Source organism: Aquila chrysaetos, chromosome 7 (genome assembly GCF_900496995.4).
Source record: "Aquila chrysaetos chrysaetos chromosome 7, bAquChr1.4, whole genome shotgun sequence".
Taxonomy (NCBI): Eukaryota; Metazoa; Chordata; class Aves; order Accipitriformes; family Accipitridae; genus Aquila; species Aquila chrysaetos.
The window spans coordinates 5,884,179-5,897,895 of record NC_044010.1 but is presented as its reverse complement, the minus strand read 5'-3'; the positions used below and the strand labels follow the sequence as shown (position 1 = coordinate 5,897,895).

General features: G+C 44.6%; 1 long non-coding RNA gene across 1 annotated transcript; it reads right to left on the bottom strand.

The window, feature by feature from the left end:
* Positions 1–4,962: 4,962 nt before the first annotated feature.
* LOC115344086 lies at positions 4,963–12,964 on the bottom strand. The gene is made up of 3 exons (XR_003924413.2): positions 12,821–12,964; positions 8,758–8,761; positions 4,963–4,974 (listed from the first exon to the last, which is right to left on the bottom strand). It is a non-coding gene; the product is annotated as an uncharacterized LOC115344086 (long non-coding RNA).
* Between the last annotated feature and the right edge of the window lie 753 nt (positions 12,965–13,717).

Genomic DNA, 13,717 nt, shown 5'->3' with positions numbered 1-13,717 from the left:
TTCTTCATATATCTTCTGATGTCAGTCTCTGCACATGAAAGGCAACTGAGATAACTTTACTCTCAGTGAATCATGCTCAATTATTTTGACTTCAGTGCTGAGGCTTTGCCTCGCTGATCCTCCCCGTTATGAAATATTGCCTTGTCAGCACTGCCATTCTCCAGGGCCTGTCCCCTTCCTTCTCCAGACCCCATCGCTCTGGCTAGGATCATGCTTTTCTTGATGCACGAGCTCTCCCCTCAACCACATCTGATCAAACCATCACCCTTTTGTTATTCAGCCTATTAGGTAGCATGAATAAACCTTTCATGATTTACTGCTTTATACCCCACTGACCATGCTGTTGTCTCCTAATGACAGCAACTACAGCTGCACTTTTCTATCTGCTCAGGCCAAAGGCAACTGGGCAATTAATATCAACTCAATTCCTTTCCACTTCAAAGCTTACTCAAACTCTCTGGTCCCAGAGAACCATTTCTGGACACAAAAAGTCATATTCTGGTTTAACTCATCTTTTATCTTATTTGACAAATTTGACCTGCTGGATAATATTGAGATATATACATTACCTTCAGGAAATATTGAAGCTGTAAGAAGGCAACTGTAACTTCAGATGACTTACACCTCCACCATTTAAAACTTGAGGTTTTTAATCTTTTTTAAGATTTAAATCTTGAGACTGTTAGGCAAACAGGGGGTTGTTTCAGCTGAGTTTAGCCATCTAAAACCCAGGTATATAAGCATGAATTCAGGCTCCCTCTATAATCAGTGGGGAGACACAAGTGGCTACATGTGATGTTGCTTCCATCTGTTAGAGACACCTCTTAGGATGAGATGAATGCTGCCTGGGTTAGGAAGCTCATTTGTCCATGTGGCCTGTATCATTAATGAAATGGGAGGGCTCCTTCAGAGGGGTGATTCAAAGCCATATTTTGCTGCTTTGGGATGCAGGAAGAGGCTGGAGAATTCATTGAGAAGACCAGTCTGTAGTCACAGGTCTGGCATGCAGCTATCTTTCTGTGCAAATGCTTCTCTTACTAAAAGATCCTATTGAGCATCAGAAGGGTAGTGGCTTTTGGTTGTCGTCCAGCATCTGCTGCATGAGTTATTGAGGATTTTCATAGCAATAATGGAATTCCTGAGCTTCTTACACAGTAGCTGCTGGGTGATTCTTCCTTCCCAACTTTACTGACCATGCCTCACTGTCTTTGCAAGGCCTTTTTTGCAGTGCATTTCTCCTACAGCAGCAAAGAGGTTAATAAAAAGCCACCTAATACAGTCTGCCTAGGATAACAACAGAATCAGATGTTGAACTGCCTGGCAGATACTGCAAGGCCAAGCACAAATGAATATAGGAGCAAAGCAGAAGATATGCCTGCTTGCTGAGGGAAATGAACAGGGCCTAGAGATGGCTGGGGGAAGCAGCTTGAGAGACGGCCATCAAAAGCCAAGTGGATTTATTAGTCTGCCAAGAAGCAATAGGAGAAGGGCGATGTGGTGAAAGCAATATGTAAAACGTAAATGTCAGTAAGAAACATGAGCTATGGAGCTCTGTGAATAGCGTCTAAAGACCAAGCCTGATGTGCCAAAGAGCCTTTATTTCCAGAGGTCAGTCCTCTTGCCTGTCACTGAGTAGGGAGGACGGAGTGAGCTTTCCAAGTCCAGAAAATGACATGGTTCCTATCCAGCCATTTTATTCTGTGCATCTTTGGGGTGACTCATGCCTCCTGATGACCGTATCTCGCCACAGAGAACGGCAAGCATTACAGAAGAGCCCCGTCAAGATAACAACTCCTTTGGTCCCACAGAAGAGATTGCTGAAGATCACAACAAGCAGAATTTCCCTTCCCAAAGCCTGACAGTTTGGGAACAAGAGACCAAGCACTCATGTATGTAGGGCTTAAATCCTCCCTGGTTCCTCTCCTGGAAGAATGGGCTTTTGTAAGCTCAGTAACCTTCCTTTACTCCCCTTGGTCCAAAAGCTGAAAGATACTTTCTTGCTCTGGCCTCAGAACAGGTAGGAACAGCAGGCCACTGAGCCCTGTACTTTCCTTACTGTGCCTCAGCACAGGACTGGTGAAACTTCTCCGCAGGAAGAAATATTCAGCACGGAGACTGCTCCACACTCCATTCAGCCGTGAGCCTCTCCACTGAAATTGCCAATGAGAGCGAATGCAACTAGCTCCAAAAGAGCTGTGGTTTTAGTGGTATGGGCACCTGTCCACTAGGAAGTGCGCTGAAACCTCCGACGCATTTCATAGGTTCCACCAGAGACCCATCAAACACTAATAACATTCAATCACTGCTAACCAAGGCTGATTTTGGACCAGATGCTTGGAAGTGAAACACTGCCTATCCCACCACCCGCCCCTGCCATAAGTCAATTATACATTGTAGTATTTGAAACCAATAAAACAGAGCTTTTTATTATATGCCATGGCTTGCTTTGGAAGGTATTGCAACCACAGTTGAGTTTGGAAACTTCACACATAGCTTATTTTATTTTCTTTAATGACTTTATATATAAATATATATATATATCTTGTTACCATCCCTTTTATCCACATGATGTTATTATTTTTTTTAAATTGCAAAGAATATTTTGTTTCCTTCTATTTCTGCTTGGCAATGAACTATATAATCTTGTTCTTTATTTAGATGCATTTGTTCACTATTCAGACAGCATTAGTACTGCCCACAATTAGAATTCACTCTAATTCAAACGCCATCACTTACCACACTCCAACCCACAGAATAGACAGTGCGGTGGCAGAGACCTTGAAGCATCTTTTGAGAAAACCTAACGCCAGAGTCTGAACCGTGGTTTAGACCCATGCAGAGAGCCGTACCAACTCTAATGGTGCCTACTCACTTTGGTGGGCTGTCAAATGCCACCAGATGCAAATGTAAGCCATATCTCTTCCATGTGAGCTATGGGCTAACAGCACTTCATGGTGATTTGGCCTAATCCAAAGTTAGTTTCACATGAGGACAACATGCTGCTGGGTTCAGCTGGCTTTGGAAAAGGCCCTTAGGTGAACAAAGCAGATCTTGACTAGAGCTTAGGTACCTCTGTATGGTGAATAACTGTATAACTCTGACGTTTCCCAGAGAGAGATCACCTGTCAGCACCCCATTAACTCCAGGCAGAAGGAAAATTTCAAGCAAAAAGACAAACCCCCTGTTGTTTTAGTGTCATCTGAATTTATAAAATGAGGTGCATCCACAATTTCAATGCTACAGTGGAAAAGAGTAACAGTCCCTAAGAGTGAGGGAAAGCAAAAATAAGAGTTGTATTTTTTTATTACAAGAGGAAAGGGATGGAAGGTATAATGTAAAAGCACACTAAATGAAAAGAGAGAGATCCTACCTCCCTCCCAGCCATGTTAAAAAAAAAAAAAATCAAGGAAGCTGTTTAGTGATTTTAAGAAAACGAGGTCCTGAAAGGGACAGGGAATTGTTGCTCTGTGGCAAGATGGGAAACAATTCCCACCCCACACTCTTCAGTCCCTCCTTTCTCCTGACTCTCTCACCTCCCTCCCCGCTTCGCCTTCCCATTCGGCAGCCTCCGGCCTGCCATCCTTCAGCTGCTGCTCTCCTCTCATCCTTTGCTGTCTTTTTGACTTTAAGCAGTTCCCTAGCAACAGCTGTTTTCAGCTGAGAGGAAGAGCCGTGGACATTTTGCAAGTACAGGGGTGGGCAGGGCTCGGCCACGGGTGATGGCTGACCCCAGGACTGAGTGGGACACGGTGCAGCTCCAGGGCAACAATTTCTACACTGATCTCTGGTTACAACCTGAGACAGGGGGGCTGCACCTAGCTCTTATGCTTCAATTGTTCTTCTTGTTGGTTAACAAAAGGTTACGCATTCTGCTTCATTGGAAACGCTCATTTCCCCTGACCCAACACTGGGCTTTGCCCAACAGAAAAGCTTCTCAGACACCATCAGTGTGGCAATCCTACGGCAGGGACATAGGTATTCAGACACGGCACAAGGGTCCCCATTCCTCTAGTTAAAAATAAGCGCTCTGATTTTTATGGGTCGGATGCTCTCCTGACCCCCTTGCTGTCCAGCCCACCTCACTGCTGGAGGCTGTTATTTCTGGAGCAAAACCGGGAAACGTGTGCTCACAGCTCAAGTGCCGAACTTCCCAGCGGCACGTGTTAGCCAGAGCCTTCGTGGGCTGCATGTGGGGACAGCCAAGGACCCAGGCGCGCATCCCCTTCCTCCCGCTCTGCTTCTGCGGCGGCGATGATTTGGCAGAGGGGAGGATGGGCAGCTGAGGGCAGCAGCATCACTGCAGCAGAGTTACTGGAGCTCAGCTAAAGCAGTGCTAACCTATCATTATTATTGATGATGTTGTTACCATTACTACTGTTATTATTATATTCCCCTTTTAATTTGCCCCAAAGAAACTGAACCTGCGTTACTTTATATAGCAGCTGTTCCCTTACCACCCACAAACGTCTCCTGTCATAAGTGCTGAAGTTACTCTGGAAAATACGATGCAAGTTTTTAAGCCATTTGGTAGGGCTTTTGACAATTGGACCCCAAGTCATCACACTGCAATAATTCAGTTACTCTAGAATAGACTAGTACACTAGCTAAATTTGTAAAGTAGGCACATACTTACATAAGCCTATAATGCCAAGTGATCAAAGCATCTGACAAGACCCCACAGTATAGTTATTCCAGTTTAAAACAGAAGAAGAAAAAAGACATGGTTTTCTCCATTATCCAGCAAAACAAATGGCCAATGTTTTTTATCAGGCAGCCACTGATGTTTGAATTCTGTGATAGTGCCTTGATCATAGGGTTTTTTCCCCCCATCTATTTCCAAGCTTCTTAACTATCATGTTGAATAAAGGTACAGAACTGTCTTGTATGGTAGAAATTATATGTCTGGATATGTTGTGAATCTGACCTCGTTCTCAGTCTTGCCTCTTTCCAGAGTGGTGTTTTGTCTGTGCTTTGCTCATCCCTGTACGGACAGGGGCTTGGCAGCCCTGCCAGCTGATGTACCTTACGCATGAGACCCATCAGTTACCCACTGTTTCACCCCACCTCCCACCACCTGGGACAGTCTCTGCATCTCCTACCTTGCCCGTCAGCACTCCCAGCAGTGTCCCTCTCTGGCACCCTGCGTGCCTGCCAGCCAGCTGCGGCCAGGGTTGGGGGTCCCGCAGCAGGAGAGAGGCTGCAGCCCTGCACAGCTGCTACAGAGTATGTGTCTTCTAAGGGGATCCCACGCTCACATGCGTTCCATGAACACGTGTGTTTCGTCGGAGTAGACCTTCCCCTGCCAATCCCCATGTGACTTGACATACTACAATGACTTTAGACTGCTGTAAGGTAGAGAGTAGTACTAGGGTGAAGCCTCGTAAAGGATAACAAGGTGCCTTGGCTCTCCTAGCCTGAAGAGGCCCAATCTGTACCCTGCTTTTGCTGTCTTCTACATCAACAGCATTATCATTTGCACGTGTATGCCCTTCTCCTTCCTCTACCATTTCCACCTTCCTAGCTTTGCCCCTGTGCCTCCATCCCTACGACAGCAATCTCTGCTGCCTGGAGGAGCTGCTGTGCAGAGTGGGATAGGATGTGGACGGATGATAGATGGGATGGAGAAAGTACATGCGGGCAGAAGGCTGCTCGGGTAGAGAGAAGGGATTGTGGGGTTTAGGGAAGGGGGGCAAGTTGGAAATGGAGCCCATGTACTCCAGGGAGTAAGGAAGGAATAAAGGGCATCAGGGGGAGAAGTGGCATGAGAACTGGAGGAAAAGCGACAGACCCCACCGCCTCTCTGTGGTCTCTTATAAATCTGAAAATCCCACTGCCATCCTCCTGAAATCTACTATCCTTCCCATCACACTGATGCTGCCCAAAGTACCACTGATCCTTCCCACACTCCCCCACTTTTCAGCCTTTGGAACCACCTTCCTTGCCCTTTTCCACTGTTGCAGAAACTCACTTTTCTTACCCCAAACATGCTGGCAGCAGGAAAATTCTCTGAGGCTGAAAACCCTTGAGCTGCAGGGGCTATGACCTGATGCCTTGGAATTTACCTCCCAGGCAGCCTCACACCAGTCTCACAGGAGCTGAGCTGCGCCTGCTTTCACACCTCTGTGAGCTGCAAATAGCATCTTCTTCTTTGGTCCTACCCCCACCCCCAGCTGAGAGACCTCTCTACTGGGGTGAAAACATGCCTACTTCCTATGGCCACACATTTTTGCCTTTTGTGGCCTTTCCAAACGTTCATTTTTTTTCTGGTCCCTGTTCTGTACGTCTCTGCTCCTTTCACTCTTTACACATTTCCTTCTTTTGGGCAATATTCAGTTTTTGTCTTCTCTCCAGTCCTAAGCTTGTCTCTTTGTCAATCACTGGGGCGTAGCAGCAAACTATTTAATTCTGACTAAGTGCCCTCATTAGACTTAAAATGAGATTAGTGGTAGAGTACGGGCAGTTTGCACTTCTCAGGTACTCCTTTAAGCTATCCATTGTCTCAGGCAGAGACCACTGCTTTAGTTATACCAGCTCGTATTTGATAGGTTCTCTCCCAAATCAAGAGGCAAGACTTCTTTTGTTTTCAAAGGAATTCTTATATACTTAGAACTTGAATATGCCATTTGGGCCACATAAACGTATGTTGGCCAGATGTTTAATACCCCCGTTTCAATGTGTTTTGCTGACAATAAAAGAATAATGAATGTTCCTGCAGGACAGTTTGATGTAGATTAGGATACAACAAATGCATTTTGACATTTGAATGTGTAAGAACAGCAGACAAACAAAAAATGAATAGAATGTAAATTCTATTCTTATTTTTCCTCTGTGAACTTGATATTTTATCCATAGGTCTGAGTATAACATACGTTATGAGTTGACCGGCAATATACTGTAAAAAGAAGACAAACAAACACCCCAAGCCCAGTCACAATGAATGCCACATAAATCACCCTGCATAATGGGTCTATGGAATTTGCCCCTCCTGGCTGTACTCAGTGGGTATCATCACTTGCCTTCCAGCAAGACTGAACTTGGTGAAGTAAGTAACAATCTGGAGTGTTTATGTGTTCCACCTATTGAAAAGATGAGCATTAAAAAATACTGACACTACAAGGGATCAAATTCTGCTGTAATTTATGTATCTTAAAATCCTCCGGGAGTTACTGGGTGTGTGTTGGTGTAACTGAAAGCAGCATTAGGCCTACAATTTATGGAAGCAGTTTAGTACAGCGATAAGCCTATCAGAGATTAACACACACACAGTTTCTGCATTTTGTAAACTGCCATCAATCCCCAGTACTGCCACCAGAGAAGATAATATCTTCTCGCCTACAATAAAATACATTCTTTCTAAATTTGGTACCAGAAATGTTTATTCCTTGCACAGCTCAACCATATGAATAAAGAACTCAGAATGACTAGATCAATTCCAACACAAATCTGTTGGTATGAAGCGTATTTTATGTCATACGGAGTACTTCAAGTTACATGCTCAAATATGACACCAGGCAACATATTGGGAACTTGGAGTATGAAATCCTGGTTCTGCTAAAATCATGGTCTAGTCGTGCCACTGCTTCCAATGGAGTTTGTCTCTGGGCAAGCCTCAGTTACATCAGTACTGGAATCCTTTTGCTGGGCATGTACTCCAGATGAAACTGGTGGGTGGACATTGGTGTGCTTGAAATGTATTGTGCAGCTGGGACTGGTCCCTAATGGTGTATTATCCTCTAACTATTTAGATCCTTTGGTCCCTAATGGCACTGCAAAAGGGAAGAAGATGGACACAGTGATACAGAGCTATAACCACCACCAAAAGCTGAGCTGTTGCCCACTATTGAGAGCGGTGCTTTTCACGAGAGGAAAGGGCACTCAGCCATGAAATCAGGAAGCGCTGAAGAAAATAGCAAAAAATAGCATTCTGAGGTAGGACTTAAAATGAACCTGGGACTGGACTAGGTAACATAGCATGTGAGGTTTGTGGGTCTTCATTTGGGAGTTAAGAGACGTGAACTGTTTTTCCAGCAGTTCCAATGGGACCAGCTTCTCCCCAGCTTGTGTTCCCTCTCTGTTCTGCTGTGCCTCTTCTATTTATCTTCTTCTGGCATCTAGCTCTTCTGAGGAACAACGCCTCTCTCTTCTTATAGGGTACTGCAGTGCACATTATAATAAAGACCTGATCTCCGTTATAACACTAAGATCATACGGCAAACGAAATAAAGGGTAAACAGGTGAAGATGGAATTGCCATCTCTGCAATGAGATACAGAGATCCAGTGTCATTAAAAGCTGATGTCACTAAAAGTCTCTTTAGAAAAAGCCTCTGTTTCCCAAAGGTGGGATTTCCCTGCCAAGTGTGTAAACCCAGAAGACTCTAGTCTCAGCCTGTGTTATGTAAGAACATATAAAAACAGCTACAGCAGATGAAACCATTCTGTGTAGTCTAGAGTCCTGCTTCTGATAGTGGCCAACAGTGGTGCCCTGCTAGAGTGTAGAGCAGGGCCAGCATCTAGCAACCCTTGCCCTGTATACTCTTCCAGCCTCCAGCAAATTTTAGCTTAAGAACTCCCTGTATAATACAGCAGCAAGCTGCATCAGGTACCTTCTGATGTTGTTTCTTCCAGGACTGTATTTGATTACTTTTGAAACTCACATGAACTTCCAGCATCCATAAAATCCTGAGAAAAGGTGCTCCAGAGGTTAACTGTGCATTACATAAAGGAGCTGTTTCTTTGCTCCACTTTGAACCTGCCACCTGCCTGCCTTGAACATGTGCTGTGCTGTGCTGTGATTCCAACACAGTATTTCTGGCCTCTCCTCCAAGCTGAGGTGTAGGAAATCATGTTTGCAGACTCAGCAGTGTTATGTAGCATACAGCAGCGTCAGAGAGACACATAGGAGGTGGTGTTCTTTTCAAACCAATCCTCTTGGGCTTTCAAGAACCAACAGACTCCTAGTCTTCTGGTCCACCTTATTGACTGGATCTGGCTTTCTGGTTTTTATGGATGGATGGACATGATGGCAAGCCTTCCTGGCATAAGGAGTGGCCTGACTATCAAAAAGTAATTTGAACAGAGTCTGCTATGATTTTCTTCCTTCCTCTGATTCACAGTCATGTTTCATTTCACCAGCTAAAAGCCCTGAAGTGACACAGGAGGTTATTCAGGGCCATTCCGTGGCAGTGCCGCTGAGTAAAAAGTATGGTTTCCAACCTTACTAGCAGCTGAGCATGCTAAATACACAACTATCTTGCCAGCATGAAGAAGTCATGTGGCTCCACCAGCCTTTTCACTGGAAAAAGGATGGAATAGATCTTCCAAGCTGTGCACAAAACTGTGCAGTACAGCCTCCTTCCTCCCTCTGCATTGCTCTGTAATGGGTGTAAAGTAACACATTAAGCACCTTTATAGCCATGTTAAGGCCCTTCTGATTTTCTGATAAAGGCTGTTGGTATATATAAAAAAAAAGCCCTTACATGCTTTTTCAGACCCAAGTACTGTTTATTGCACAAGTGCAAATGCAAGCTCAGGTCTGCCGACACTGCTGCAGGGCTTAACGAGACGAGTGCATTGGGTTGTGCCCTCCCATGTCCGCTCCCGCTGCCTGCCTCAGTACAGGCAGACCTCTGAAGCGACCATGACAAAACATCTGATAGCAGAAATACCAGCAACAACAGCACATACATTTAGCGTTAAACTCTTACTGGTTTTTGTTTGCCCTCTCCCAAAACGCGCTCTGTTCCTCTCTGAGAGAAATTATGCCTCTTCCCCTCTTCCTCCTGAACATACCACTCCATGCAGTGCAGGTGTCCCTGTTGCTTCCTCCTCTCCCCTCTGCCTCTTGGAGTGCCACCATCCTACAGTAGGAAGGGCTGTCCTTGTCCCTCACCCCTTGCGTCTCCTGTCCTGCCTTTCCCTTGTGGGAATGGGCTGTTTCTTCTTCCTCTCCCTCTAGTGCCTCCCTAACACGTCCTCTACTCGCAAATCACTGAAGCAGCACAAGTGCAGCACTACCTGTGTTAAATGTCTGCTGCATTGCCCGCTGCTAGCACAAGCTGGATGCGGCAGGCGAAAGGCTTGTCTCTGGCTTATGGGTGAGCTTACATGAAGAATATGATAGTGCAAGCTGTTTCTTCCCTGAACGCACTGTCCGAGCCACGCGAGAGACTGTCTCAAGCTCCTTCAGCAGGCTCGGATGAAAACCAGCTCTCGTCTGCATTGGGCATGGGGCAATTTCTGCATCTCCCACTGTGTTAGGCTAGTCTGGGTATTAAAACAAGTCTTTCTTAACAGCAGCATTGTCATGAGTATATTTGCATCTTGTCCTCACCTCATATGCACACCTCCTGGTGTGCAAAGGTAAAAGATCCTTTTTCTAGGAGTTTTGGTCAGCAGCTTTTCCTCTGATTGTACCCCAGAGAATACGTTCAGGAGGCAGCTGGATCTGGCCACTGGCTTGCCAGAGACCCAGAGTCAATCGTCTCTACACAGCAATGTAAAAAATGGAGAGTCACCAAAGGGGGGAAGGGTGTGTAGTGGGAAAAAAGCATTAAAGGACACTTGAGGTTCTCTCCGTTCTGGAATATTTGGGAAAATATGTGAATATAGAACCAATGTTCTACAGGTTTCAAATATAACACACAGGATTGCTGAACAGAGAGTGAGTGAGAGAAAAAGGGTTGTATATTTCATGGCTGAAATACTGCCAGTCTCTCTCCCCCGCCTCGAAATATGTTCATGACGCCTAGACATAAAGTTCAGTGTTTCATTCCATCTCAATAGGGATTTTATGACTAAAGTGCCGAGGATAAGAAAAGACCAATTTGTAGTTTTATTGATCAGGCTAAAGGTCAGGGGCAGACGTGTAGGTCATGGTGCTCCCTCTGAACAGACATGGGACCAAGCGCCTACCTTCTGAAAGCTGAAGAATGAGGCAGAGGAGGGGGAACTTACACTGATGAAACATGACAGCTGAGATGTCAATCATGACCAAATTGGACAGGCTCAGAGATGGGAGGCCTCGCAACAACCATAACTTTGCCCCCATGCCTGCATGCTCTGGCAGAGGGGCTTGTACTATGTGCTTGCTGAGGCTGTGATGTGGTGTATGGGCAAACGCCAGGACACAATTTAATACAATAAAAACATAATCCATGCTGACGAAGTTTATGCGATCAAGTTTCCCAGTCCTAGTGGAACCACATAAAGTATATACTGTCACTATGGGCATTTTGGCTGAAACGGTAGGGGCTTCTGCTGCATGGAGATAGCCTGGAAGGTATTTGTCACCATGGCCCACTCTGGGCTGGCTGCAATAGTAGAATAACACAAAACTACATTGATTCATTGTCAGGAATTTACAGTTTAGACTTAAAATGTCATGAAGTGAAATGGTTTCCACAGCAATATCAGTTTTTCTCCTCTACATATATTAATTTTGTCCTCATTTGCCCCTGTGAATCACCACTGAAAGTGAGACTTGGTCTCTGTAGTATATTCTGTTCCTGGTCTCTCTGTGTTATGTTTGCAGTGTAAAGCTTTTTATGGCTGAGACTGTGCTTGCTGTAAAAGAGAGATGATCCAGCACAGCTTTAATTAAAGATGGTTTAAGCTAACTTTTGTTCTTGCTGATTCTGAACTATGCCAAAAAGTCATCTTCAGGCTTCCGGAAGACTTCCCTCTTGTTCTCCCTGCTTACCCCACCAAGTGTAGTAATGGAAGGAGGCCTTCATACTTTCTTACCATTTAGGATACATGCAGGTCAGATAAACATTATTGTAGGTGGCTTAATTTTGGTATTGCTTTTCCTGACCTTACTTCTTCAGATTTAGTCTGTACAAAGCAAAAACATGGTTTTGTTTTATGGTAAATTTAATCTTCAGGTACAAAGGAAGAAGGACTCCTAACACATAAGTGACAGGCTAACACAGCTAAGCTCTTTGAAGGGGATCCAGAGAGCTAAAATCTTCCCTTTAACTTCTCTCCCCTACATTAAGTGGAAGGCAAACTAAGCCTGAAAATAGGAAAGGCTCCAAGTCCCTGAAGAAAATATATCATTACAGGTACAAAACATCTCTTAAGTATTTGTCCAATCACCCAGGCTGTCAGATGGCTTGATTAATATCCCACTACTTCACTAAGTTTGTAATGAAGGAAACAATACTGGTCATTTCTTGGTATCTGATCCTGACTTGTGGCGGGGAAGGCAGAAGACAAGGTGTATTGGTATCCCTTTGAGACCTGTTTTCTCTGAATTTGGAATTAACAGAGAGCCAGATAAAGGCCCTGGAAAGTATAAGTTTAGGAACAGTGTATGTTACACATCAGGTCTATCAGGAACCAAGGTGGTCTAGCATACACACTTGCAAAAACTGCACGCTGAAATTCAGAACAGGCCTACTTTCATCACATCGGCTGACTTTTTCTCTGCCTGTACCATCTTCATCCTGACGGTTTCTGAGCTCCAGACAAAATCTGTTTTTATCACACACACAACCTCTAGCAATCTAATTCCTCGCCTTTCTTTTCATGCTGTATTTCTTTCTTCTACTTGTTGATCAGCTGAGTAATGAAGTTTCATGGTAGGTTCTAGCAATTGTGAGACCTGAGTTCTACTTCCTTGAAGTAGGCAGTTGCTTAGGTAGTTACATAGCTAGCTGCTACACAGCTTGGTGGCTTCTAGATGCCTGCTGCACGATCAGTCAATTGGAGCTTCTTCTGGCCACAGCAATTTCATGCCTGTGGTCAGCTCCAAGAGTCATAAAAACACAGATGTCTTGTCTAAGAGCTCATTCTAAAGAAAAAGGTGCAGTCATGTACGGCGACTGAATTAAGCGCTCAAGCTATCTGTACAAGATTCCATTTATTTCACTAAATGATCAAACTTATATATGTTTCAACAAAGATCTAGAAAGAACTAACGGCATACAGCCAATACTACTAACACAGGAGCGCATATCTGGCTCAGCTGGGATGTTTGCCAGTCCTCAGAACAGTTAAAGATAAAAACATTCCATACACATACTCGAGACTGTCTTCAGCCACATCTTCCCAGGCCTACACAAGGCCATCCTCCAACCTGACCTTGTGAAACTAGTTCTTCAAAGGCTTGGCAAACATGCAGCACAACAAATTCTAACGTTCACTCTTGAAAACAAATGCCAGGTGTTCCGAGCTGCTCCCACAGTCATGTGATTAGACAAAATCAAATAATAGTTATCTATACTTCAGTAGCAATCTTTATGCCCAGCAGACTTGAGGAGTCCAGTGTAACTCTTAGAACTCATCCCCCTCTACTCTATGCTTTTTCTCTGGACCATGGAGCTAGAGAACTGTCCTAATGTCACATAACAAGGATTGAATAGCCTAGGCTCTGTGTGTATTCAAATTACAGCCTCAATGCTCCATTAGTGTGCATTTCTATTGCCTTCACTACTTATATATTTGAATGTCTGGTAAATAGCTTGTTCTAGTAAGGAAGAAGGAAGGGTCATATTTACTTAATGTAATAAGAAAATACAAGGGGAGCAGAAAATAGAGAGCTGCCAGCAACTATACCCAGCGTTTTGCAGCTGAGGGGGTTAGCGTCTAACAGCCGTGCCTATTAGACCACATCAGATCTTATAATTAACTAACAGCAGTGGGGGAGAGACATTCCCTGTGTAATGCCAAACAGCAGCTGCAGTGTCTGTGCTGTATCATACTGGGGAGTGACCC